Source organism: Martes martes (assembly GCF_963455335.1).
Source record: "Martes martes genome assembly, chromosome: 8".
NCBI classification, from domain to species: domain Eukaryota; kingdom Metazoa; phylum Chordata; class Mammalia; order Carnivora; family Mustelidae; genus Martes; species Martes martes.
Window position 1 is genome coordinate 55,542,672 of NC_137895.1, and position 27,209 is coordinate 55,569,880.

Genomic DNA, 27,209 nt, shown 5'->3' on the forward strand with positions numbered 1-27,209 from the left:
GAGGAAGTCTTAGTAAAATTAGTCCCTCTTACTGGAAGGTCCAGTAAGGTAGGCAAAGCTCTAAGTGCTCAATAGCTAGACAACCTGGAATAGTTGTAGACAGAAGTTAGCTGCCTCGACGTTATGATCCTCATAATTTTTAGTCAACAGACCACTTCAGAACAACAAAACTGCCATGTCTTCCCAACAACTGTGTCTGATTACTCATGACCCATTACAAACCCTGACAGGAAACAATGACCAAGAAAGTTCTGCTGACTGCTATAACATATGAAGCCTAGATCAGAATTTAGATAAGGCAGTATTGAAAACAGGCACAAAAAACCTGTACAAGAATGTTCCCAACAGCATTTATATGATTAATGGCTATGCAAAACATGGTATATATCCACACGATGGAGCATTATTCAGCCATAAAAAAATGAATATTAATACCTGCTATGACATGGACAAATTCTGAAAACATTATCCTAAGTCAAAGAAGCCAGACATAAAAGGCTATGTATTATATGAATCCGTATACATGAAATGCCCAAAACAGGCAAGTTTAGAGAGACAGAAAGATCAGTGGTTGCCAGAGGCTGCCTGGGCTGATGTGGGGGGTGGGGGGTGGGGGGTGGACAACGATAGGGGAATGACAGTTAATGTGTCCAGCATTTGGGGGGATGAAGATGTTCTGGAGTTAGATAGTTGTGATGCTTGCATAGTTCCATGGGTATACTAAAAAACACTGATTTTTTACTTTAAAAAAATGAATTTTATAGTTGTGAATTAGACCTCAATTTTTTTAAAGGGTAAATGTATGGAATGTGAATGGATATCTCAATAAAGTTGTTATTAAAAAAAAGAAAAAGAAAGGCCAAGGAATTATACCAAATAAAAGGAAATTAAAAAGATACATGACAAGTAAATGCAGTATCTGATCTTCAACTGGATCCTGTACTAGAAGGAAAAAAATGCTGTGAAGAATCTTACTGAATCAACTGAGAAGACTAGAATACAAATGATAGAAAGGACAGGGGTATTACATCAACGTTAGGTTTACTGGAGTTGACAGCTCTGCTGGCTCTTTGGAGACCCACTGAAGTGGTTGGGGATAAACGGCCATGATGTGTCAACTTATTCTCAAGTGCAAAAAATATATCATGTATATACATGAAGAGAGCAGATGATAAAGCAAAGGGAGCAAACTGTTAATAGTAAATGTTGATTTTTTCTTTTCTGCATGTTTAAAATTATTTCCAAAAAAGTTTAAAAATACATGCCCTAAGGTACAAAAATTCTACTTCCAATAATTTGTCCCATGTAATATTTGCCCAAGTATATTCTATGTGAAATACTGTTCAATGAAAAACATTTTTATAACTGTAAAAAGTCAGAAACAGAAATAATCTTAATGCCAGGGAATAAATGGGCTAAAAATATTATTATGTCAATGTAGTATTATTCCTTATGACTGTTTTCTAAAAAGAAAGATGTCTGGGGCACCTGGGTGGCTCAGTGGGTTAAGCCTCTGCCTCTGGCTCAGGTCATGATCTCAGGGTCCTGGGATTGAGCCCCACATCGGGCTCTCTGCTCAGCAGGGAGCCTGCTTCCTCCTCTCTCTTTCTCTGCCTGCCTCTCTGCCTACTTGTGATCTCTGTCAAAAAAATAAATAAAATCTTTAAAAAAAAAAAAAAAGAAAGAAAAGAAAGATGTCTGTCCGCATGGATGGATGTAGAATGGTTTCCACAAATATATTTTTTTAAAGTTTTTTTTAATTGAAGTATAGTCAACATACAAGGTTACATTAGGTTCAAGTGTACATGATTTGACAATTCTGTATATTACTCAGTATTTACCACAATAAGTGCAGTCACCATCTTTCACCATACATTATTATTAAAATATTATTGACTCTATTCCCTATGCTGTACTTTTCATCCTTGTGACTTATTTCAAAAACATATTTTGTGAAACAAAAACCAACAAAACAACAGGGACATATCAAGAATGGGGTTCTCCCTAGTAACAAAAGCAATTAAAGCCTTAGCAGCTCAGGCATGTGTTGATTTAGTTAGGAAAGAATTTAAAACTGTTCTCTGTATGTATTTATAAAACTATTTATTTATTTGTAGATTGGAATAATTTTCTCTCCTCCAACACTGATCATATAAAGTTTCCTAGTGAAAAAATAATGCAATCTGGATGCCATTCTCTCCTAGTTACCTCAAAATCTCTCTTAATAGCTGAAAAGATACCTCATCAAGTAAGGTATACACATGCTTATGTATATACATAAGCAAAGAAGGTATACAAATGCTTATTCAAATAAGCATATGAAAAGATGCTCAATGCCATATCAGGAAAATGCAAATTAAAACAAAAATGAGATACCTCTACACACCTCTTAGAATAGCCAAAATCTGGAACACTGACAGCACCAAATGCTGGCAAGGATGTGGAACAATGGAACTCTCATTCATTGCTGCTAGGAATGCAAAATGGTACAGCCACTTTGGAAGAGAGTTTGGCAGTTTCTTCTAAAATTGAACATACTCTTTGATCCAGCAATCACATTCCTTGGTATTTTCCAAAAATAGAGGAGAATATGTCCACACAAAAACCTGCCCATGGACGTTTATAGCAGTTTTATTTAGCTTTAAAGCAACCAAGAAGCCTTCAGTAGGTGAATGGATAAACCAACTCTGGTACATACATAAAATGGAATACTAGTGGTAAAAAGAAGTGAGTTATCATGCTACAGAAAGCCATGGGGGAAACTTAGATGCATATTACTAGGCAAAAGAAGGCAATGTGATGTCTATGCACTGTACGATCCCAGGTCTATGGCATTCTGGAGAAGGCTAAACTGTGAGGGCAGTAAAAAGGTCAGGCTGCAGGGGCTCGTGGGGAGGGAGAGTAGGAAGAATCAGTGGCACACAGATGATTTCTAGGCCAATGAAACGGTTTTGTAGGGTACTATAACGGTAGGTAAACGTCACTTATACATTTGTGAAAACCCACAGGATGTACAGCACAAGAAGTGAACCCTAGTGTCAACTGTGGGCTTTAGTAAACTATAATAATAAAAAAGAAAAAAATCTCTTAATAAACTTTTTAAAATTCAAGTACAACATGAATACTAAAAAGCATACAAATATGAATGTACAACCAAAGAATTCTTTTGTTTTTTGTTTTTTAAAGATTTTATTTATTTGACAGAGAGAGAGATCACAAGTAGGCAGAGAGAGGCAAAGAGAAAGGGAAGCAGGCTCCCTGCCTAGCAGAGAGCCTGATGTGGGGCTCGATCCCAGGACCCTGGGATCATGACCTGAGCCGAAGGCAGAGCCTTTAACCCACTGAGCCTCCCAGGTGCCCCAAAAGAACTCTTAACAAAGTTAGCATATTCATGTTAACTAGCTACCTGATCAAGGAATAGAAGACTCCAGAAGTTGGCCTCATCTACTGTCCCATCAATTAATCTCCTTCCCTATAAAGATCACTGCTATCCCTCCTTCTTAAACCACAGATTCGTTTTGCCTCTTTTTGCCTGTCTAAACTCTTCTGCTCAACACTATATTTGAGTCCATGCTGTAAATAGCAATAGTTTTTCCTGGTCACTGCTATACAGTATACCTATCCATTCTACTGACACCTAGGCTGTTTCCAGTTTGGAGCTGTTACAAATGGCACTATAAACATTCTTGTAGGTGACTTCTGGTGAACAGAAGGACACATTTCTATGCACTTAGGAGTGGATTCACTGGATCAGAGGTATGAACAGCTTTACTATAATACTACCAAACTTCCAGGGGCGCCTGGGTGGCTCAGTGGGTTAAAGGCGCTGCCTTCGGCTCAGGTCATGATCCCAGGATCCTGGGATCGAGCCCCACATCGGGCTCTCTGCTTAGCAGGGAGCCTGCTTCCTCCCTTCTCTCTCTGCCTGCCTCTCTACCTACTTGTGATCTGTCAAATAAATAAATAAAAATCTTTAAAAAAAAAAAATACTACCAAACTTCCAAAGTAGTTATACCAATTAACAATTCTACCATCAGTGTTCGAGAATACTAGTTGCTCTACATCTTTGTTCATACTTGATATTTGCAAGTTTTTCTTGTTGTTTGCTTTTAAATTTTAGTTATCCAGGTCAGTGTCTAGCGGTAATTTGCCGTGGTTTTAATCCAGCATTCTTTTGACGACTAATATGTTGACCATCTTCAAGAACTTTCACATTTATATCTACAATTGACCTGAAATCTATTTTTATGTATGATGTGAAGTAGGTGTCAAAACTATTTTTTTCTGATCTGGATAGGCTATGCAATTGACCCAGGATCATTTACTCAAAAGATTTTTCTTTCCACACTGCTGTTTAATGCCACCTTAATTATAAATTAAGTGTGTGTATGTGTGTGCGTGCGCGCATGTGTGTATGCACACATAAATATACATACTTATATATATTTATTGCATACACACACATATACTTTTATGGGTCTGTTCTGGTCTCTATCCACTGACCTGTTAATTCCACACTGCATATCCAATAGCGTAAATCCTACAATTTTGTTTCTCTTTGATATTATTACCTCGACTATTCTTGCTGTTTGTATTTCCATATAAATTTTAGAACCAGCTTGTGTAATGATTTTAGACATCTTTCACTGGATTTATTTAGTTCCAAGTATTTGAGTTTTTTGATGATACTATAAATGTCATCTTTTCAGAGCTTCATCTTCTGGTTATTACCATTATACAGGAATATATATTTTGTATATAGATGTGGTATCTAGGAATATTACTGAACTTACCTTTAACGAAGTATTATTTTTAATTTACATGAATTAAAATTCATATTTTCTGGTGTACAGTTCTAGGAGTCTTGACCAAATGTAACCATCCTACAACCATGATACAGAACAGTTCCATCACCCCCCAAAAATTCCCTCATGCCACTCCTTTGTAATCAACTCCTTCCCCCACCCTCAAAGCCTGGCAACCACTCACTTGTTCTCCATACCTACAGTTTTGCCCTTCTAGAACAGGACTTAAATTGAATCACAGGGTGTATAACTTTTTGAGAATGGCTTCTTTCACTCAGTATAATGCCTTCAAAATTTTTCTGTGTTGTGACATACATCAATAGTTTGTAGGGATGTACCACACTTTGTATATTCATTCACCAGTTGTAGGAAATTTGGGTTCTTTCTAGTTATTGGTGATTACACATAAAGCTGCATAACCATTTGAATACAAGTCTATGCAAGGACATAAGTTTGCGTTTTTAAGTAAATACCTAAGAGTAAGGCTGGTGAGTCATATGAGAAGTGCACACTTATCTTTATAAGACAATGCCAAACTATTTTCCAAAGCAATTGTACCGTTTTGCACTCCCACCAGCAACACATGAAAATTCCATTTGCTTTCCATCCTCACCAGAACTTGGTATCATATTTAGGAAGTCCCCATTTTTGTTTGTAAAGAGCTTTGTATCATGAACAGATATTGGATTTTAACAAATGTTTCACCTGAATACACTGAGAGTCATATGATTTTCCTATTTTTACAGGTAATGTGGTGAATTATATTGATTTTTAATACTATCAAAATACTTATGTATATATTTCCTATTTAATTAGAAGAAGCTCGCATATCATCACACAAATCATGATCGAATTTTAAGTTACTCTGATAAAAAGGTATATGGACAATGAAGTCTAATGCTATTCTAAAAGTTACTACCTAGCCAAAATTGAAGGATCGCTTCAGTCACATTTCCTTGCAAATCTTTCCCCACCATATACAAAACAGATAAGAGAAATGGTGACCAAATCAGTCTTAGAGCAATATGTACCACTCTAATGTTTAAAATGTGGATTCTGGGGGTGCCTGGGTGGCTCAGTGGGTTAAGCCTCTGCTTTCAGCTCAGGTCATGATCTCAAGGTCCTGAAATGGAGCCCCACGTCGGGCTCTCTGCTCGGCAGGAAGCCTGCTTCTCCCTCTCTCTCTGCCTGCCTCTCTACCTACTTGTGAACTCTGTCAAATGAATAAATAAAATCTTTAAAAAAAAAAATGTGGATTCTGAAGCATCTAAAAGGGAAGAGAACTCCTATAACAAATGATAAATTATAGTATGAAAATGTTATTTTTCCCATGTAACATAAATAAATGGATAAATAATGAAAACATCTGATAGCTGTATATATATTATAAATTTATGAAATGTTATCATTTGGAGCGGAAATCTTATATCCTTTTGATAACGATGACATTAACGAATTCTGGCCTACTAATTACCAACAATAAGTTAGTTTTATCTTTTCACTTTACCTGTTCTCTGGGGGTTGTGTTTTTTCACAACTAAATGATCAACCATAATCAGAGCTGGGTGATGAGAAGCCCCACAGGGCCTAGATAATCTTTTGCAATGAAACTGTCATAATGTTATCAAATGCACTTTCAATTCTTGAGTTCTGTAGAGTCTAGGTTAAGAATGACCTAGGGTGGCTCTGCACATTTTGGCAGCTTCCCATACTGTCCACACTGCCGCTCTCTGAAGTTACCTTAGTCTTCTGCATTACCTCCCCTATTCACAAACTCAGCTCTATTCGGTATCTTGGCAAAAGAAGAGATGGGTAATGTTCCATCAAGACCTGACAACAGGGGCACCTGGGTGGCTCAGTGGGTTAAAGCCTCTGCCTTCGGCTCAGGTCATGATCCTAGGGTCCTGGGATCAAGCCCGCATCAGTCTCCCTGCTCTGCAGGGAGCCTGCTCTCCCCTGCCCCCTCTGTCTGCTCTCTGCCTACTTGTGATCTCTGTCAAAAAAATAAATAAAATCTTAAAAAAAAAAAAAAAAAAAAAAGACCTGACAACATACCAGAAAGCAACGCAGATGCCATGGATAGCCAAGCACAAAGGCAATGCCGGACTGGAGATCTTGAGTTCTATTGCAAGCACTATGAACTCCTCCCTCTTTCTGGGTCACCATGCACATTCCTCACCCATTTGTATTTGGTTTACTGGATTTTACTTCTTGCTCTTACTACCTCATAGAGTGCTATTAGCATTAGAGCATTCTAAGTCCCAGCACCATATGGTGATAACATGTAACTCCATATAACTAAGATGAGCTCCCAGAAGACTGGTCACCTGCCAAGTAGCATCCACAAGATGCAAAAAATTGAAAATATCAAGCACTGAAATCTACAAGTAATTCTAAGCATATTATAGCACAGCCCACAGTATCCTTCAACCTCAACCACCATAATCCTATTACTTATTTTAACTACTACCATACTATCATTATGAAAGTCACAAAGAATAAACAAATCAGTTGGTAATTCTCTAAAGCTGGCATTTAACCCAAAAAAAGCTGGTTTTACAGAAATAAAAAATTCACTGAACTTGGACTGGGTGTTCTGTTTGCTCTGTGAATTTAAAACAACAAATACGCTGTCCAGTGAACTTTGGCTTCTATTTCCTCATGTGAGTAGGTTTTTAAAAAACAACAAGTGCCGTATATCTCCAGGGCAAAGTACAACATACCCACTGAAGGACTGTGTAGAACAGTAGTTAAAGAACTAATCTTTAGGCTCAGGGTTTGAGGGTCATACCACCAGTATGAAGAGCAAAAGGAGTAAAGTTTGTAAAAGTTAATAAACCAAAGATCTGACAAAGCTTTTGTGGAGTGCTTCTTACTAGTCATCAACAAAGACTTCTCACTCTAAGGTATTACTGAGGATGGAAAGAAATGTTAGCTGCTTGAGGTCAGGTGGTAAAAGGCAATACTCTCAAAATTAAGAAATTTAACACCTCAGTTATCATCTTGTCTATTCCCATGGTTTAATAGGTAATGAGGAAGAAGAGCTGGAGAATGAGTCTGAGGCCTCAGATTCTCTTTGAAATACAAAGCCCTCAACTAAGCAAGCTGTACTGTTAAGAGCTAGAGATGGGAGAGGCTACTTGCAGTTCCTATACTCCACTCCTTCCATTTTTGTATCCCTGTGTGATCACACCTGATCTGTGAGAAGTTTTAAGTTGCCAATCCGTATCTTAAAAACAAAATGGCATTTTATTTAAAAAAAAAAAATCAAATAACACAATTAAAAACGGGCGAAGGACTTAAACATTTCTCCAGAGAGCATATACAAATGGCCAACAAGTATATAAAAGATGCTCAGAACCTTATGCACTCTTGGTGGGATTATAAAATGATGCCAACCATTATGCAAAACAGCACAGTAGCTCCTCAAAAAAACAAAAACAAAAACAAAAAAAAAAACAGTACTAAATGATACAACAATCAACTTGTGGATATATATCTAATGGAACTGAAAGCAGGGTCTCTAAGAATTGTATGCCCATGTTCATAGCAGCATTATTCATAATGACTAAAAGCAACTCAAATGTCCATCAACAAATGAATAAACAAAGCGTGGCTATACATAAAATGATAATACAATATTAATCAGCTTTCAAAAGGAAGGAAATCTTGTCACAGGCCAGAACATGGATGAAACCTGAAGACATTATGCTAAGCAAAGTAAGTCACAAAAAGACAAACACTATAGGATTCCTCTTACATGAAGTATCTAAAATAATCAAAATCATAGAAACAGACTATAGAATGGTTACCAGGGGCTGGGGGCAGGGAGAAACGGGGATTTGCTGGTTAATGAGCAAAGAGTTTCAGATCTGCAAGATGAAAAAATTCTAAAGATAGGTTTTACAACAAAGAGAACATACTTAACACTACTAGTTAAAATGGCATTTTATGTTGTTTTGACCACAATAGGAAAAAAGAAAAAAAAAAAAAAAGACAATAGATCTCTCACTTTTTCTTACTGTGTCCCTCCCTACCTTTCACATTCTAAGGAAGCCAAGAAGTGTCCCAGGACACAGTCTTTCTCTCCCCAGATCCCCTGTGTCTGTGATCACAGAAGGGAAGAAATGGCCAGGAGAGGACCTCAAGCAGACTGGCCTCCACTTCTGTGACTTTATTCCCCAGCCTAGGAAAGTGGAGACTGGTATATTGGACCCCCAGTTGAAGAACGCCCAGGGAGAAAAATAAGGAGTCTTTTATGGTGATTTGTCTAAATTACAAAGAATGGAAAATAAAGAGATGGTGCCAAATGCAAACTCCTTGTTGACTAAGTGCATGCTATATTTCCTTGCATTCCTTCTAATACCTCACTCTTACAAATCACTCAGTAAATACTCGTTCACACTGATAACAATGACATATTGATGACCACTGGCAAAAAGAATGGATCTTCTGTCCAAAAAAAAAAAAAAAAAGCCTACCAGACTCAGAAGCCAAAGTGCTTATTTTTAATGAATGAATGAAAGGTCACTTCCATAGTAAAAAATCTCCAATGATTTCATAACTTTTACTAAAAACTTGTATAAAACTACTTTTTCCTGGCAAGTGAATACCACACTGGCTAACATTTGTACTTGGAAATTCCCCCACCCTCCCAAAAAATACCGTATCTCTTTAAACTAACATCATTAATTACATTCTATAATGAGACAGCCAATGACAGCATCTAAGATCCTTCAACGCAGGTCATTCATCTGCCAGGGAAAAAAACGCTTGAGTTTGTCTTTCAGTTGGACTGTAGACAAGAGAAGAAGGGGTTTTCCATTGTACATGATTTTTATTGTTGGTTATAAAATCAAACTTCCTGAATATTTACATTAACAAGGCTCTTAGTCACTCACATAAGGAAAAATGAAAACAATTGCTTTAATTACATACTTAAGAGGGTTTCAGGAGAGGAAAAAGTTTCTGATATTTGGATATTCTATGGTAATGAAATCAGATGCCTCTAAGCTACCCTTAAGCTGTTTAAAGCAACTGTTAAATTTGTATACATACATGCATTTTGTTCTTAAAAATACACCCCAAAGCGTAGGTGCCTTTGGTCCCTTAAATGCCACAGTTAACAATGTTAATCTCCCTGGTCTCCCAACACTGATAAACCACAAATAAAATGCAGTGGGATCGTTCTGTAAGATTTTTGTTGGATAGAAGATGAAAACTTTTTAGGTTAACATTTTAACAGCCTCTTTTATAAGCAGTGTAATTGCTCTGCAATTTGCTAGAGTTGGGAATAGGATTTTCAACTCACTGTATGTCCAAATTCATATAATCTTGACAGAGTTTTATATGAGGAAGCAGACCACTGCTCTCGCTGAAACACAAGTAGAATCCCATTTAAAGGCACTTGAAAACTCAAAGGTTCTGCCTCCTTCAAGTAGAATTTAGTTGTCACAAAGCATGAAGGGAATCACTTTCCTTTAGTTGTCCTTTAATTTTACCCAAGACAAATATGTGGTGCAATAATATTAACAAACAAGAACAAACACCCAACAAGCAAAAGGGGATGTTCTACCAGGTTTCTAACCATAGCATTTAAAATTAAGCCTCCTAGTAGGATAACTTGCATTTTCTTGGGACACTGTACGAGAGTGTTCTGATTATAGACTACACACATGTATATACATGTTCCTCTATAAAAATAAAAATGTATTTCATTTTCCACTTTCAGTGGAAATTTGGGGCAGAATATAAGTAACTGCCCAAAAATAAAAACCTCATTTTAGCTTTAACCTTCTATGTCATCAAGATCTTTATTAAAGATACTACTCAGCTAGGGGCACCTGGGTGGCTCAGTGGGTTAAGCCTCTGCCTTCGGCTCAGGTCATGATCTCAGGGTCCTGGGATCAAGCCCCGCATCGGGCTCTCTTCTCAGCAAGAAGCCTGCTTCCTCCTCTTTCTCTGCCTGCCTCTCTACTTGTGATTTCTCTCTGTCAAATAAATAAATAAAATCTTAGGAAAAAAAAAAAAAGATACTACTCAGCTAGCAATGTGACTAGGAAACATTTTCCTATCTTCTCTTTAATCTTGTCCACTTTCTTGTTAAATACTCTTACACTACATGTAACTAAGAGGTGACACGATTATATTTCTCCTGAATAGGTAACAGAGACCAATTTAATTATTGTACAGTACCTCAACTATATAACTATTAAAATGTCATCAATAGGAAAAACATAAGGGAAAAAAACATGATTTAGAATCATATTTGTGAAGCGCCTGGGTGGCTCAGGAGTTAAAGCCTCTGCCTTCAGCTCAGGTCATGATCCCAGGGTCCTGGGATCGAGCCCCATATCGGGCTCTCTGCTCAGTGGGGAGCCTGCTTCCCCCTCTCTCTCTGCTTGCCTCTCTGCCTACTTGTGATCTCTGTCAAATAAATAAATAAAAATCTCCAAAAAAAAATTTTTTTAAATCATATTTGTTCTTCATCACTGAATTTGATCCTTCCTCCCACCATCTCAAATCCTTTTTGTGACAAGTACCACATATACAACAAACTGATAAATGATATCTATTGGAACTAAATTCTTCTGTCTCCTGTTAGTAGAAACTAAAGTATTACAATTTCACTCTTGAATCTGGCCCTCTCAATATTTTCATATACTGATGCTCACAGCCAAACCTGAGGTACTTACGGGCACTACACTAAACTCATGGCGTTGCTATTTTCTCCTACTACAATGGACTACAATAGGTTATAATAATAAAATTTAAATGTTGGTAAGACACTAAGAGTCAGACTACCCAGTGCAGTGATTTAAATAGTTACTTTAACCACATTCTGATGGAAATCTTTCAAATATACGGTCATCTCCATGACTCCTGCTACACCCAGCTCTGTACTTCCCCAGGCCCCATTCTCCCTGCACCCAGCACACGGGAGAACTCACTTCATCCCCACCCACACCCCGGTCCTCTCTGCCCTCCAGGGCTTATCTCTCCACTCTGTCCACAGCCCAGTCCTGCCTGCTGCTGTTCCCATGATCACCAATGTCTACACCACTCACTCTCGTTTCATAACTTCTTCTTTCTAACCTTATTTGTCTTCTGTCATTCCTCAGCTTCGTTAGGGGGGAAAAAAAGGTCAACAGCCTCCCTGGTTGGAAGGAACAAACAAGTGCCATGAGCACCCATTCTCCTCTCAATTATAAAAAATATCTCTTCTATCGCCATTCGAGAAGAAAATGAGCAAGTCCTCCTAATTTTGAGCACAGATCTAAATGAGTATGAACAGATATCTATGTATGTGCATACATGTGGGCTCTTTGCTTTTCTAGTTTAAAAAAAGAAAAACGGGGAGAACAAATGCTCATTTTTTTGTTCAGTTGCAGAGTGCTTTTTACCAGCTCCTGCCTTCTGTCTATCCTTTATCCAACCACTTTCTGATATTACATGACCTTCCACCCATTATGGTCTCTGGGTCACATGGCTCATCGCACACACTAGGATATTTCCTTCTTCCTGATAAATTAGTCAGTTAAGATGGGAACATTACTTAATTTATATAGATGTCTATGTCAGATTTCTCTAAAAATATGTTAGGACATGGTGCTAGTCTATGTCAGCATTACAGAAGTGTGACCCAGAGACCCCAGATGGGAGGTCCCTGAAAGCCTTTCAGGGGATCCACTGGCAAAACTATGTTTAGTAATACGAAGATGTTATCTGCCTTTTTTGCTCTCATTCTCTCATGAATGTACAACAGCAAATCTAGAGGATACATGGTGTGTGATAATGTATCATGCTGACAACTAGTGAAACTAGTTTATTTTAGAAAAAAACTAGTGTTTTTCAGAATTTTCTAAGGCAGTAAGTTTAAGGCATAAATATATACATTTTCAGAAATAAGTTGTGTTCTCAGTACTTCCAAGTTCCTAGCAAAAGCAATCTTTGCTAATATCTGCTATAATTTCCACAACTTCATTATCATCCAATGAATTCACTTAGTATTTAAAGGAAAAGAAATCAAATGTTTTAAACACCGAGGAGACGACCTCTTTAAAAGCAAAAGACTTTACATATTATAAATAAGCCACTGAGGCATTATCCAGGGTAAATAACCACACTGCACTGGTTGGAACAGTGCACACAACAGCTGAGAAACTGATGAAGCTTGGTATGGTTAACACTGCTGAATGTCTGCTGGATGGAAAGTCCGTAAAAGAAATCACAGCAGTGCCACTTAGAAATGATGCAGTATCTCATCAAATTAATAGTTACGAGTAGTTACATGAGTTAGAAGTTAGTATCTCACCTTAAGGACTGTACTTTGGCTTTATAAGTACAAAAATCCATAGACATGGGTAGACTTACTGTTTTGTTTTCACTATTCCAGTATCCATGCCAACTAATCAAAGTAGGTCTTCTTTTATGTGAATGGTTGCAACAAATAAGAATGCTGTTGAATTACTCAAAGTGTTAAGTAACTTTTTTGAGTGTCATGATTTATCCTGAAAGAACTATGTTGATATCTGCTCTGATGGTACAAAAGCAAAGATGAGCAAAAGTGCTGATGCTTTAGCGTGAATCAAGGCAGAAGTATGAAACTGTACTTGTAATAAGCATATTCTTCACTGCATCAGTCATTTAAAAAAAAAAAAAGCCAGTTTCACTTTACAATGTCCTTGATAAAACATTAAGAGTTATTAATTTTATTTCACCTCTCTCTTGAGAACTTGGTCTTTTTCATATTCTGTGTAAGGAAATGGGAGGTACACAAAAAACACCTGTGCTGCATATTTAATAGCAGTCTTAAGGAAAATAATTTATACAATAGTTGGAGTTAAAAACTAAACTGTATACTTTTTTCATAGAATACCATTTTTGCTTAAAAGAATGACTGGCAGACAACACTATTCAGACTGAGGTATCTGGCACGCATTTTCTCTAAAACGAATAAAGTGAGCCTAACACTTCAAGGAAAAAATTGACAATATCTGTTGCCGATGATAAAATCTGAGCTTTCAAGAAAAGATTAGAATTTTGGAAAACTTGAACTCAACAGCAAAATCTTGACCACTTCCCAATTCTCAAAAGCATTTTGAGGAGAATAACAGTCACATTAATGAATGTGATTTGTTAAATATTGTGTAATCAAATGTGTCAACATTTGAAAGATCTGTGTAACTCAGTCAACCATTATTTTTCAAATAACCAACATATGATGTTACAAAATCACACACAGGTCAAAGATCCATTCAAAGTTCAAGATGGACCAATAGAATTTTAATGTTACAGAATATTTAAAAAATGACTGGTATGGTTTCAGATTCAACACTGCAACTAACTTTTAAGGATCTACCACTTGATGAGTTTTGATGTGACAAAGGATACTCAATTATGAAAGCTATTAAAACAGTCTACCCTTTTTCTACTATGTATCTGTGTACAGATGGCTTTCCCCATATAATTCAAACCAAACTATCACAAAAGATTGGAATACAAAAACAGTTATGGAAATCCAACTGTTTTCTATTAAGCAATACAGTAAAGAAAGTGGCAAAATGCAAATGTCACACTTATCACTCTATTTTTTGCTTTGGGCTATCTTTTTCATGAAACTATGTTACCTATATTAACCTTTAATGAGTTTGTTTTTGTTTTTTTTTTATTTATTTATTTGTCGGAGAGAAGAGAGAGAGCACACAAACAGGCAGAGGCGAAGAGAGAAGCAGGCTCCCTGCTGAGCAAGGAGCCGATGCGGGACTCAATCCCAGGACCCTGGGATCATGACAGGAGCCGAAGGCCGCGGTTTAACCGAGTGAGCCACCCAGGCGTCCCGAGTTTGCTATTTTTAAATAAATAAACATTTTAAATATTTCTCAGTGTTCATTTCTAATATGTTGAATGTTGATACAGTCCACATAAACAAAAGATCTTTGGGGTCTCTGATAACATTTTAGGAGTACAAGGTGTCCTGACACCAAAATGTTTCAAAACCAGTGGTTTATAATACCACAAAAAAGAGCACTTGTAAGAATGTATATATAATAAAATAAGCACCTGAAAATGAATCAGAAGATCTTGGCTCCAGGTCTAGCACCACTTCTTACTTGCTTTGGGATCTGGATAAATTACTTAGTCTCTCTAAGTTCTTAGTTTCCTCATCTGTAAAATGGATAACTCATATCTTGTTCTGAGGATAAAAGAAAAAATATGTCAAAGCAATTTATACACTACAAGTATGTTATTATTACAAGTCTCAAAGTTGAGTTTTAAATACATCTAATGACCAAATTTCTCCTTATTTTTAAAAATCCATTACTAAAAGCAAAACTTATAGAAAATGTGAAGGGGAGATTTTTGATTAGTCAATTAGCTCAAATGTCCAACCACAAAAGTTTATTGTATTAAATGTCTTCCTCTACAGTTATAATTGGCAATATATATTCCAATTATGGGTATTTCCAAATATAGATAAAAATACAGACAATAATAACAAACCCCAATGTACCCATCACCTAGCTCCAACAATTATCAAAAATCTGCCAATAATGGGGCACCTGGGTGGTTCAGTTGGTTAAGCGGCTGCTCAAGTCATGATCACAGGGCTCCTGGGATGGAGCCCCACATTAGGCTCCCTGCTCAGCAGAGAGCCTGTTTCTCCCTCTCCCTCTGCCTGCCACTCTGTCTACTTGTGCTATTTCTCTGTCAAATAAATAAATAAAATCTTTTTTAAAAGATTTTATTTGCTTCCCATTTGTGTGTATGTTTGTGCCTATCCTGAAATACATATATTAGAGAGCATTTCATTTTGCCTATAAATACTGCCTATAAATACTTCCATATGTTTAACAGATGAGAATTTTTTAACATAACCACAATACCATTAACATGAATAAAAACTTAATGGTTATAATTCTTTTATATATATATATGTATGTGTATGTATATGTATACATATATATATATTTTATATATCATCATATATATCATTCTTATATATCATCCAATACACACTTCATGTTTCCTGAGCGTCTCCAGAAAAAAAGTCTAGTTTTTAAACTAGTTTTAAACTAGTTTTAAAACTAGTTTTAAAAACTAGTTTTTAGTTGGTTCGTATCATCAAAAAAAATCATTTACCGGTTCATTTTCAAGTGAACACAAGATTTTAAGCTAAAGCTAGGAAGGAAAAGGAAATAATATCATGCTTTATATACCATGTACAATCTACAAAACAAAGTCAACAACTATCTTCCTGAGGAAATGTGCTTCTCTCCCAACCAAACAACAAACAAAAATAACAAAAGAAACCCACTATAAAATAAGCCAGACTAGCAACACTTCAGTGTTCTGAGAGGTGACCAGAAGAAGGCACAGCTCAGTTACTCAGGAAGAGAGAGCTGATAGGAGACAATCACCCACCACTTCGGAAAAGATGAGGTCAGGTCTGCCACAGCATCAGGACAAGCTGAAGCAGAGGTCAGGTTCCAGGTTCTAGAGTGAGCAACACTGCTCAAACAAGTCAGAAGGCCAAGACTATAAGGCAATCCCTTGCAGGTTTCAACTCAAGCTTAAAAAACAATGCTCTAAGCTAGAGATGTAATGGAACCATGGTCAAAAGTGACAGTTTTGAGAATTTATTCAATTTGTTCAGCAAACATTTATCAAAAGATGACTCTACTAGGCACCACCCAGGATACGAGTGGTATATTTTTTAAATTTATACAATGCAAACAATAAGCAGCATATAGCTCTCTACACATGTCTTTCCCCATTGATTTTAAGGGGAAGAATGGAAATTACTTAATATTAATGACCTTGTCGTTTACCATTACAATTTATAGTGCATCTTTTCTCTGTAACCTGCAGTCTGACCCACCCCTCATGCAGTCACTAAAACAAATCTGAGTTCTATTGTCCCTCTCACACACCAGACCCCTAGCGTCTATATCTACAATTCTTCTCTGAATATTTAGTTTAGAAGGAGACCAAGGGAATGCTAAAGAATTTCCCACCTCCTCTGAAAACTGTTTTCTTTTCCATATGATTATCCCAAGTACGTCAGAATGAATCGTAGAGCATATCTAATATACAAGTAATATAAATCCTTTTTAGAATCCTTTACTTCAATTTCACCTATATATCTTTTCATTTAAAACGTATTTCTTACAGAATGTTTGAGAAGTACTTCATAAATGTGTCTAAAAACATGTAATAGTCACTAAAAAAATTTGGTTGACACAATGAAGAACATCTTCTCAACAGTAACAAAACCTAGTGGTCAGATAACTACAGTGAGTCCAGACTTCCCCATTTCGGAACTGATATTTTGCTTCAAATTTCTACTATTTGTAGAAAAACAGTATAGGGGCATCTGGGTGGCTCAGTTAGTTAAGTGTCTGTCTTGGGCTCAGATCATGACCCCAGGAGAATCAAGCCCCAGATCCAGATCTCTGCTTGGTGAGGAGTCTGCTTCTCCCTCTCACTCTCCCTCTGTGCTCTAATAAAATAAATAAATAAATAAATAAATAAATAAATAAATAAATATTTGTATCATTTACATTCATTAGAATATTACACACAAAACAGAGTAAGTGGGACCCTAACTAGCTCTATATAATTTCCTTGACCCTGCCCATTATCTTCATTAGACATCTCATTTGTCATCAGATTTTTCATGTAGTTTACTTGTTTACTATCCCTCCATCTTCTCTCACTAGAATGTAAGGCCCATAAGGACAAAAACTTTATTTTCCACTATATGCCCAGTTCCTAGAACAGCGCCTACATACAGTAAAGGCTCCAAATAAATTTGCTGAATGAAGAGATGGATAAATGACCTTCCCCCCTGCTTCCTTTCCTCCATACACATTAACCATCCTTTATGGCCAAGGTCAAATTCTGTTATCTCTATGAAGATTAACTCCCCATTACCTCCCCCAATGCACCAATCTTTATCTCTATTATACCATGAATTTGGCCATTCCCAGCTGTCTAATAATTTTTATCTTTACAAATGTATAGACTTTGCTTAAAATTCTTAAAATCCTTCTCTCCTTATTAAAGTCATGAGTTCATGTCTCCAGTTTTTGCTATCCACTTTGGTATATATAAATAGCATATCATTAATAAATGTTTCACTTGACTGATTTATATCAGTCAATAGTCAATTTTAGTCAATAGTTCCAATTTTATATAACCTATCCCTCTCTTTCTAATAACTCAGTTGAAATTACAGTGGGTCTCTATTTTATATTTGGCAATTTCAAGTTCTACATTCTCATATAACTTATGCTCATAATTTACTTTAACCATCCCTTCTCCCAAGATTAAACTTTTGTCATGAAAAATCTCATGACTTTTTGATAATACCTATAATGTGGTATCTAATCCCAGTCAAGGAGGAGACGTTTCATTACCCCCTTCTTGTTGGGTGAAGTACTTGTTGGGTGAAGTACAGCAACTTCTTGTTGCTGAAGTACTGAAGAGTACTTTTTTTCCCTTTATCCCTTTTTTCTTTCATGCCAAGATGTATCCCATTTCCTTCTTTATTGATCATACCCCTGGCAAGCTTTTCTTTATACCTGTCCATAGTAATCTGCCTTAGAGCCTTCCTTTTGAGCCACTTCTGTATTCATTTGATTAAATTTCAAACTCTCTCAGTGTATGAGAATGGCCTATTCTTAAAGCCTGAGCTTGCTTCTTTAAATACAGCCAATCTTTATGAACCTCATCCCTTCACATAGCCAACCCTTGATCATCTGAGCTAATACAAAAATACGAGATTATCCACAACACAAGAAAATTTAAAAAAAAAAAAATTGACATCGGCTTTGAAATATATCACGTGGCTTTGGGCAACACTTACTTTCTTAATTATGTTTTTGCTTAAGCCAACATTAGTAATATTTTCTTTCATGATGGTGGATATCTGTCTTGGTTTTGATTTTGATGCAATTTTTAAAAAGCCAATCAAGCATCAACTGTGGTTTTTCCTAGGGAGTCTTTTAACTAGTTTTTTTTTTTTCAATCTGTTGAAGTCTGTCATAAAATCTGGTTTCTGTTTGCCCTGATTTCTTTCCTCCCTTTTCTTGGAATTCTGATCCAAATCAACTTACTCTATATTAATTTACTTCAACTTAAAATAGCATTTGCTTGAGAATGCAAAGCATTTTAAAAACAATTAAACGTTCAGTGAAAATTTTAGTCCAAATAACACAGGGTAGGAAATCTCACTTTTTTAGATAATCCAGGAAAAGTTAGGTTTCTGGGGAAAACTGCACTGGTAATTCTAGCAAAATACATTTAGTAGGGTACTGTGATTGCTTGAAAATATGAAAACATTAATATTGGACAGCTTTGTAAGTCAGTTTCATCAGTATATAATCTCATAGACCAAAACCTCTACAGAATCAAATTCCAGATACAAGCATTACAGAAAATAGCATTAACCCTGGCCCCTCTCCTGGTCCCCAGACTAAACTCCGCGCCCATCTCAGACCTGATCTCAGCCTCACTTCTACAAGTAAGTTTTAAAATGCGTAAGAAAAAGGAAAAGAACTGGGTTAACAGGATCTTCTCTTTTGCCCTCTTTTCAGTTACTGCCATTAAGTTTTTGGCCAGAGAGACCCCTAATCCTCAATTTTACACAATTATTTTTACTTTATAGTGATTCAATTATTTTACATATGAATGTAGGGCTATAGCAATTGAACTCACTTTCCTTCATACACTATTCACCATATTACCAGCAGAATTAATAAACCATTTTTAATTTTCCCCCATGTGGAACTTTGGTAACTATGCATTATTTTACCCAAAAACGAACTTTCGGGCTGGTGAATTTGGCCCATGTTTTTATATGAGACGTTCAATGTTAACTGCCCCCCCCCTTTTTTTTTTTTAACAGCAACCTTCTATGCAGTCCTCAGACCCAGTAAATCCTACAACTTTTACATAAAAACCAAAAACTTTTCATGGTGCACAGTCACATTCTGATGAAAATACCTACACAAAGCCACAAATTCGTAGTTTTTCAATTGACTTCTCCAGCTTTCTGCCTTTACTAAATAAGAGAGCTCCACAAGTATGAATTAATTATGGCCTCCCAAGCTGTGTGTCCACCAATATACACGATTCTCAAGGAAAAGTAAATAACTAAAAGTAACTAAACTGGTAAGAATTCTTTTTTTTTTTTAAATTCACTTTAACTTAAAATCTCTCTTCTTCATGGAGTTTGAAATAGTATACAACCTTTGAGGAAAGAGTTGTCATCTATGTGCACTCTCAATGAGCCCCACAAAATGAGTGGCATAAAGAGGCAGCCTAAGTTCCCCAGTTAGGTCTTTCATGGATGGTACATTTCTCAAACACACACACATACACACCCCGGAAGAAAGAAAAGAAACATACCTGGTCATTTTCTAAACAGGTTTGATAGGTTTGGTTGACTTGTAAGAGCGGAGTATTTACTTATAATCTTTTAAAGCAAAAGTGGCAGCCAGAGCAGTGGGTAAATAAAAACTTCAGAGAGTTTTAAAACCCTGCATCTTAACTCACTTCCCCTTGTTTCAAGGGGACGGTACAGCAAACCCCACTGGCAAATGAGATTATGCAACAGGTTTTTCCCCCTCTACTTAATTCACCACGGGCTGGTTAGAGGTGTGCTTTCTCCAAACAATTTGAAACACCAGGACCCTAGAATCTTTGCAGCTGGCGTTTAACAAACTCCTTTAGGATTTTGCAGTATCCATTCATTTTCAGATCTACTCATATTTTCTCGAGTTAATCACCGGAGTTTTGTTTGTTTGTTTTGGGAAATTAACCCATTATCTGAAAGCTTCAATTCTGCATAAATATTTTCCTCTCTGGTGTTTTATTACACGAAACCACACATGATAAACAGATCCTCAGCTGCCCCTTTGGGCTTTTTTATTTCTCACGTTTTAACGCTAGTGTAAATAAAGAAGTCACGGGAGCGCTGGGCCCCCCAACACCGTGACTCGGGCCCCAGCATGAAAACTGAGTTTTTGGTTGGTCGCTAGGGTTTAAGAACGCAGCACCGTCACCACCCAGGTGGCCTCGCTGCTTACACCAAAGGCGAATTTGGGATAATGGGAACAGTCAGGCCGGGGCCCCACTTGGCAGGCGTGTTGTGTAACAGTCGCGCCTGGAAGTGAGCAGCTTCGCCCGCGAAGGTACCGCGTCCCACGGCGGTGGCTCCTTGCAGCGGGATCCGCCGGCCCAGCCCGCTCGCCGCGGCACGGCCGGGGGCGCACCGACCGAGACCCCGCGTCCGGCCGCCCGCCCCCTTCCCGCTCGGCCCGGCCCCCTGCAAGGCCTACACTCCCCCCCCCCCAAAAAAACGCCCGTGCGGCCCCGAGCCGCGGTCGCCCCCACCCCGCCTCCCGGAAAGGTGGCCCGGACGCCCGGGAAGGCAGAGCCCGCGGGGCGAGAGCGCAGTGCCGGGCAGCGGGAGTCCAAGCGCGCGGCGGAGCGTCCATGCTGCCGGCGCGGGCGGGCGTCCTGAGCCCCGCACCCTCCCGTCCGCACGGTCCGCGCGGCCGGCCGGAGGCCACTTACTTTTGGGGCCGCCGACCTCCCGACTCCCTCCGGGGGAAATGAAAGTTGTCACGGCGTCTCCCCTCCGGCCCCCCTCGCCTGCCCGGCTTTCGAGGCGCCGCCGCGGAGCCGGGAGGGCGGCTGCGCTCCTGCTCGCGTCCGTCCCGTCGCGCTCTCCTCCTCCTCTTCTTTTCACTATATTATCTTCTCCTTCTCTGAGGGGTGGGTGGGGGCGGGAAGCTTAGAAAGAGAGGAGACGTTTGCAACTTTTCTTCACTCTTTCTCTTCCACCCCCCCCCCGTCAGCCTTGAAAAAACAATGTTGAAAGGGGTGAAGAACTTGGGGAGGTGAAGGTGGGGGGCCGCGTGGGGAAAGCGGAGGGGGGGAGGGAGAAGTGATAATAATCGTTTAAAAACTGATTAAAGCCCCCCAAACAGTGATACACAGACAGAGGGGGAAAGGCGGGGGGGTGGGGTGGGGGGTTGGGGGGAAAGAGAAAGAGTCGCTGGTCAGGAAACTTCAAGCGCGGATGAGGTCATTGGTTTAAAAATAAAGAGATGGCGTCACTTGAAACCAATCCCAGTGAATGAACTCAGCGGAGCCCGGGGGAAAGGAGGAGACAGGCGAGGGCAGGGCGGTGGGCGCCGGGCGGGGCCGCGCGCCCGCCCGCCCATCCCGCGGCCGCCCGGGTCCGCAGCGCGACTCCGCGCCTTGGCTTCGGCCGCGCGGGGAGGGGTCGGGTCACGTTCCGTTCCGGAGTTCGGCGACTCGCAGGCAGGTTCCGCAGGCGCCGCTGGGAGGAGCCGGGGCAGCCCGAGGAGGCGGCCCCGCGGCCTCCTCCTTCCGCGCCCGCTCGCCCGCCAGCCCCGACCCCGGGCCCGAGTCTGCGTCCCAACAGGTATTTCAGGGTGCGGCCCACCCCGGACCGAGACGGGGAGCCCTTTACCCCTGGCTGCGCTCTTTCCAGCTGCCTCACCGCGTGAATAAATGCAAACAATGATTTGAGAGAATTGCAAGCACTCCCTCAAAAAGTCTGATGAATCCCAAAGGGAGGGCACTGCCGTCCTTGTGAAAGGGACGTTGCAGGTACTTCAAGAAAAATCACTAGTGTTGTCAGGCACTCAGCGATCTACACGTGTTTGTCGTTGAAAGACCCCACACGACTGTTCCTAACTTTCATTATTTTACTTTGTCGATGTTTACTTATTTACGTTCACGAATTCAATGAGTACGAGCGGCATGAAATTCCCTTCTAAAATGATTTCTACACCGGGCAGCACAGAATCGTTTTTAAATCAGACCAGAGATTCTCTGCCTCTTGAGAGGTGCAAACCCCTATTGCTTGAATTCTACGCATTTCGTGCATTTTCTATGTGGATTAATCAAAATAGCTGTTTTGAAGATTGCATTACACTCTTTGGAAAATGAGAGACCTGAGGTGGTGACAAACCAGGACTTGGAATCCGTGAATAGGACAATCGGAGCTTTATTCTAGTGTTCTTTGAGCATTTGAGCATGAAGCTGCTTCTACTGAGAAGTACTCACGTGAATATCGCATAACAAAGATGTGATTAACGACGGAAAAGCACACTGCGAGTGAACTGCTTCATGGGCCAGAATTTATGTGTAGGAATAATCTAGCTCCTAAAATACTCCATTTGCAATGCCCTAGTTGGGACATCAGTCCCTAAAGGCATCTTTGTTGTGGAACGTCCATTTGGACACTGCCTGGGGGACTTTTTTTTTTTTTTTTTTTAAACTGGCCAAAGAACTGAGAGTCAGGTTTGGGGTGGGTTAGAAAGATAAAACATCTCTGTATTCCTTTTCTGCCTTTAAATCCTGCAAATATAGTGCATTGGTTCCTACTGATAATCACTTAAGGTTAGTATTGGGGTAAGCCTCTGGGAATCTCATCTTTCAGAGGAGGAAAAGGAGCCCATCTGGAGATGAGAGACTGATGAGCCCAAGTGGGGCAGTAAATTAAGCCTGAAGGCCACAGATGCAGAGTCCACCTTCTGCTTCTGCCTTTGACCTCTAAGACTTGGGCTGGGAGGAAGCAATCTCTCCCAGGGCTCCCCGTCCTCTGGTGGCCAGGAGATGTTACTGCAGCTTTAATGGGACTACCTGTGCTCTTCAAGTAAACCTCCAAAAATCTACTAATCATAGACGTGCTGTTTTTAGAACATTTTGAAAGGGATAGTTCAAAATGATCTGCATCTCAAGTCTGCTTAGTTGAAGGAGTTGGAATGTGGGGGAAGGAAAGAAAAGAGAATCCTTGTCCTACAGGTGAAGAGTACAGATCTTGCCTGGATGAAAGACTCAGCAAGAATGTATGGAATACCCTTTACGTACTGCACATCCTGAAACTTCTCTCACTTTCTTAATGTGTTTTTCATGTGGTACAATGATAGCTAGTAATAGGAGCCTCCCCGGTATATAGCATCCAGTAAGGGAAATGGGATGTAGATTAAAACTAACTAAAAACTAAATTAGTAATTGAGGGGCACATAGTATTGGTTAAAAGAGTCCAGCAGAAAAAAGGAGCAATATAGGCTGGGATTGTCAGGGCAGGCATCTTCGGAGGAACTTTGACCTCATCCTTGAAGAAGAATTAAGATTAGTTTGGGTTAAAAGGGCTCAGTGGGAAGTCTATTCTAGAGGGGAAATGGCATGAACAAAGGTAGAATGAATGAGGTGTATTCAGGTGAGGGAGGAGAAGACCCTTCAACAGCAGTAGAGATTGGTGTGTAGCAGTTAAGAACTAGGCTAAATTTAAGAGATTTAGAGGCACATTATAAGGTTCTTGAATGTTAGGATAAATAGCTGGTTATTAGTCCAACAGGTTAATGTTGAACAAGTTTACTTCATTAAAGAGCACAATTCTGTTCTACTAAAAAAGCTTCTATATATGCTAACAACAAACATGTGGAAACAAAAACTAAATGTCACTTAAAATTGCTCCAAAGAAGATGAAATCTCTGAGTATAACTCTAACAAACCATGACTAGGATCTGTATGCTGAAAAATATAAAATGCTGGTGAAGTTAAAGAAGGCCTAATTAATTGGAGCCACTCACTATATTCATGGACTGGAAGAACCAGTAAAATAAGTATTGTTCTTCCCACATTGATCTATAGATTTACTTTTTTATTTAAATTCAATTAGCCAACATATAGAACATCATTAGTTTCAGATGTAGAGTTCAGTGATTCATCAGTTGCATGTAACACTCAGTGCTCATCACATCATGGGTCCTCCCTAATGCCCATCACCCAGTTACCCCATCCCCCTACCCACCTCCCCTCCAGCAGCCCTCAGTATCTTTCCCATAGTTAAGAATCTCATCATTTGTCTCCCTCTCTGATTAATTCCCATTGTGTTTTTTCCTCCCTTCTCCTATTGATCTACAGATTTAGAACACAACCCCTATCAAAAATCCTAGCATGGTTTTTTACAGGCAGAGACCAGTTGAACCTAAAATTGCTTCTGGCGTGTTTAAAGGGGTGAGTGAGTGCTAGATTCCCCAAAGGCAGATAAAAAGCTCATATACTTAGGACACCAGCAAAGCAGGGGCTCCGTGGCTTATAATCAGACAATGTAGAAAGGAGCTATTTTCATTTCAGTACATGTTAAGTGTGCAGTTCAGTCTTGTTTTCAGTCAGAGTTCAATATGGGAGAGGAGTGCCTTAATCTTTCACATTTAAACCCTGGTAAGTTTTTAATCCACCTGTGGCTAAAGCTTATTCATTCAGCTATTAGTTATTGAGTGCCTACTATCAGCATGTGCCAGGCACTGTGCCTGGCTCTGGGAGTTCAGTTATAAACAAGAAAAGCAAGGACCCTTCCCTCATGGAACATTCTAGTGGGGAGAGAAGGCAATAAGCAAATAAAAACAAAATTCAGGACTGTGAGAAAACTGACTATGTGGGGAGAAAGTTGGACGATGTGATACCAAATCATCGAGGGTAGGGGCCAAGGTGGCTGAGGAAGGCATTCATAAGGAAAGGACATTTGAACTCATCCTTAAGGATGGCAAACAGAGAAGTGGTCTGGGTAGAAGAAAGCAGTCATTCTGAAACTTCAGTAGAAGCAGAGTGACTTGGAGGGAGTTGGTGTGTTTCCAGAGCAAAAGAAAGGCCTGTGGGGCTCAAAAGTGTAAAAGGAGGTCAGGGAAGAGCCAGACTATGTAGGACCTTGAAATGCATGGCAAGCAGTTCGCATTCTAGCCTAAAAGATGTAAGCCAGTTAGTACATGATTGGATTTATGAAGAGGGTATTTGTAAGTAATCATAATAGTTCAGTTTTAAAAGGAGAGTTTGAATAGTATTCTATAAATATTTATTTAATCTGGCAGCTCCCTTCTCCAATAGGAAGGAAGCATTTTTGATCATTTAATTCATCTCCAGGGATCCCTTTAATGTCCCCAATCAAATGTTCTTGCCCTAGGATTCATGTATTCCTAGGAAGTATATGGATGGACTTCCAAGGATCTAGGAGGCCCCCAAAATTTTGTGCATATATCCTTATGTGGGTTTTCCTGTGAATAGGTCCCTAGCTTTCAACAGATTTTCAAAGGACTGTCTCTCTCTCTCTCTTTCGCGCGCTCTCACACACACACAACAAATAAGACCTACTTCACATTTAAGTCTTGGCTGTGACTTTTGGATGGTAGTGGCTGCTATTGTTCCTGGTGCTCATGGCACTATAGAAATGAATCACAGTTCTGTAAAGCAGCAAGTTTTGCCTCAAAGAGATGGCACTGTATTGGAAAAGAGTACTATTTGTGGTAGAGTAGAAGGGAATATTCCAAGAATTTGCCTTCAAAGAAACCTCGTGAAAGAAATATTTTATCTATGTGATCTGAGAACTAGAAGATACCTAAGATAGTACCATCCCACTCAAGTTACATAAAAGAAAGCGAAGGTCCAGAGAGGTGAAGTGGCTTGCCCAAGGATGCACAGCTATTCAGGGACTAAACTGGGATTAGAAACAGGTCTTCCAACTCTCAGGACAAATCTCTGTGCTCTTCATTTTAAAAAGACAAAAACACTGGACCAAATATAGTATACTTAAAAGTCTTAATAGGAATTAAGTGCTCAATTTCATTCAATTAAATTAAGCCAACACATGCTCATTACTAAGGAAATGGAAGGAAAGAAGTAAAGGAGTTCAAAAACATAAAATCCCAGTTCTGAAAGTGAAAGGAAAAAACCTCAATGTCAAATGAAGACATAAAACCAAGAAAGAGTAAATAGTAGTAACACTGTGTTATCAGTGTGTATCCAATCTTTCTGTAAGAAATATGTAAATAGACATAATGAGTTATAAAAGCTAGGTGACTTTTCATTATCAGTTCGCCAAAGGTTTTTTAAGTGGGTAATCCCAAGATTAGGTCAAGAGTGTGGTGAAATAAGCCTACTGAATGCGGCTGGTGAGAGTATAAATTAATGTAACTATTCCGCAGAGCAGTTTGACAATATGCTTTCCAGAGTCTAAAAAGGCATACCCCATAACCCTCCTTTAAGAATTTGTCTTAGGAAATGATAGTACTATTTTCCAAAGCTACAAATAAGGATGTTAATTGTAACTTAATAGCTGGCACTTCTTGCAAATGATCTCATTCCATCCTCACAATTACTATTACCTCCATTTTACAGTGAATTTGTTCAATCACACAGTAAGTGGGAGAGCTACGATCTGAATAACATGGCCTCCACATCTAAGCAGAAACAAGATCAGAGGGGCTGTATAAGCTATGCCAAAGGGCTTGGACTTCTTTCAAGGCAAGCGGGGAGGAAGCCACTGGAAGATTTTAAGCAGGAGAAATGACAAGATCAGGT

The 27,209-nt window shown here is 39.0% G+C and overlaps 1 protein-coding gene across 3 annotated transcripts in view; it reads right to left on the minus strand.

The window, feature by feature from the left end:
• The window catches only part of DUSP16 (dual specificity phosphatase 16), a 79,337-nt gene extending 57,771 nt beyond the window's left edge, over positions 1-21,566 (minus strand). For 2 of the 3 annotated variants that reach the window (XM_080810019.1, XM_080810018.1), the window contains exons 1-2: positions 21,390-21,566; positions 14,868-15,000 (exon numbers count right to left, since the gene is read on the minus strand). The gene's annotated coding sequence lies outside the window, so the exon portion shown is untranslated. The remainder of the gene's footprint in view (positions 1-14,867; positions 15,001-21,389) is intronic. The other variant, XM_080810020.1, reaches the window with a different exon arrangement.
• Between the last annotated feature and the right edge of the window lie 5,643 nt (positions 21,567-27,209).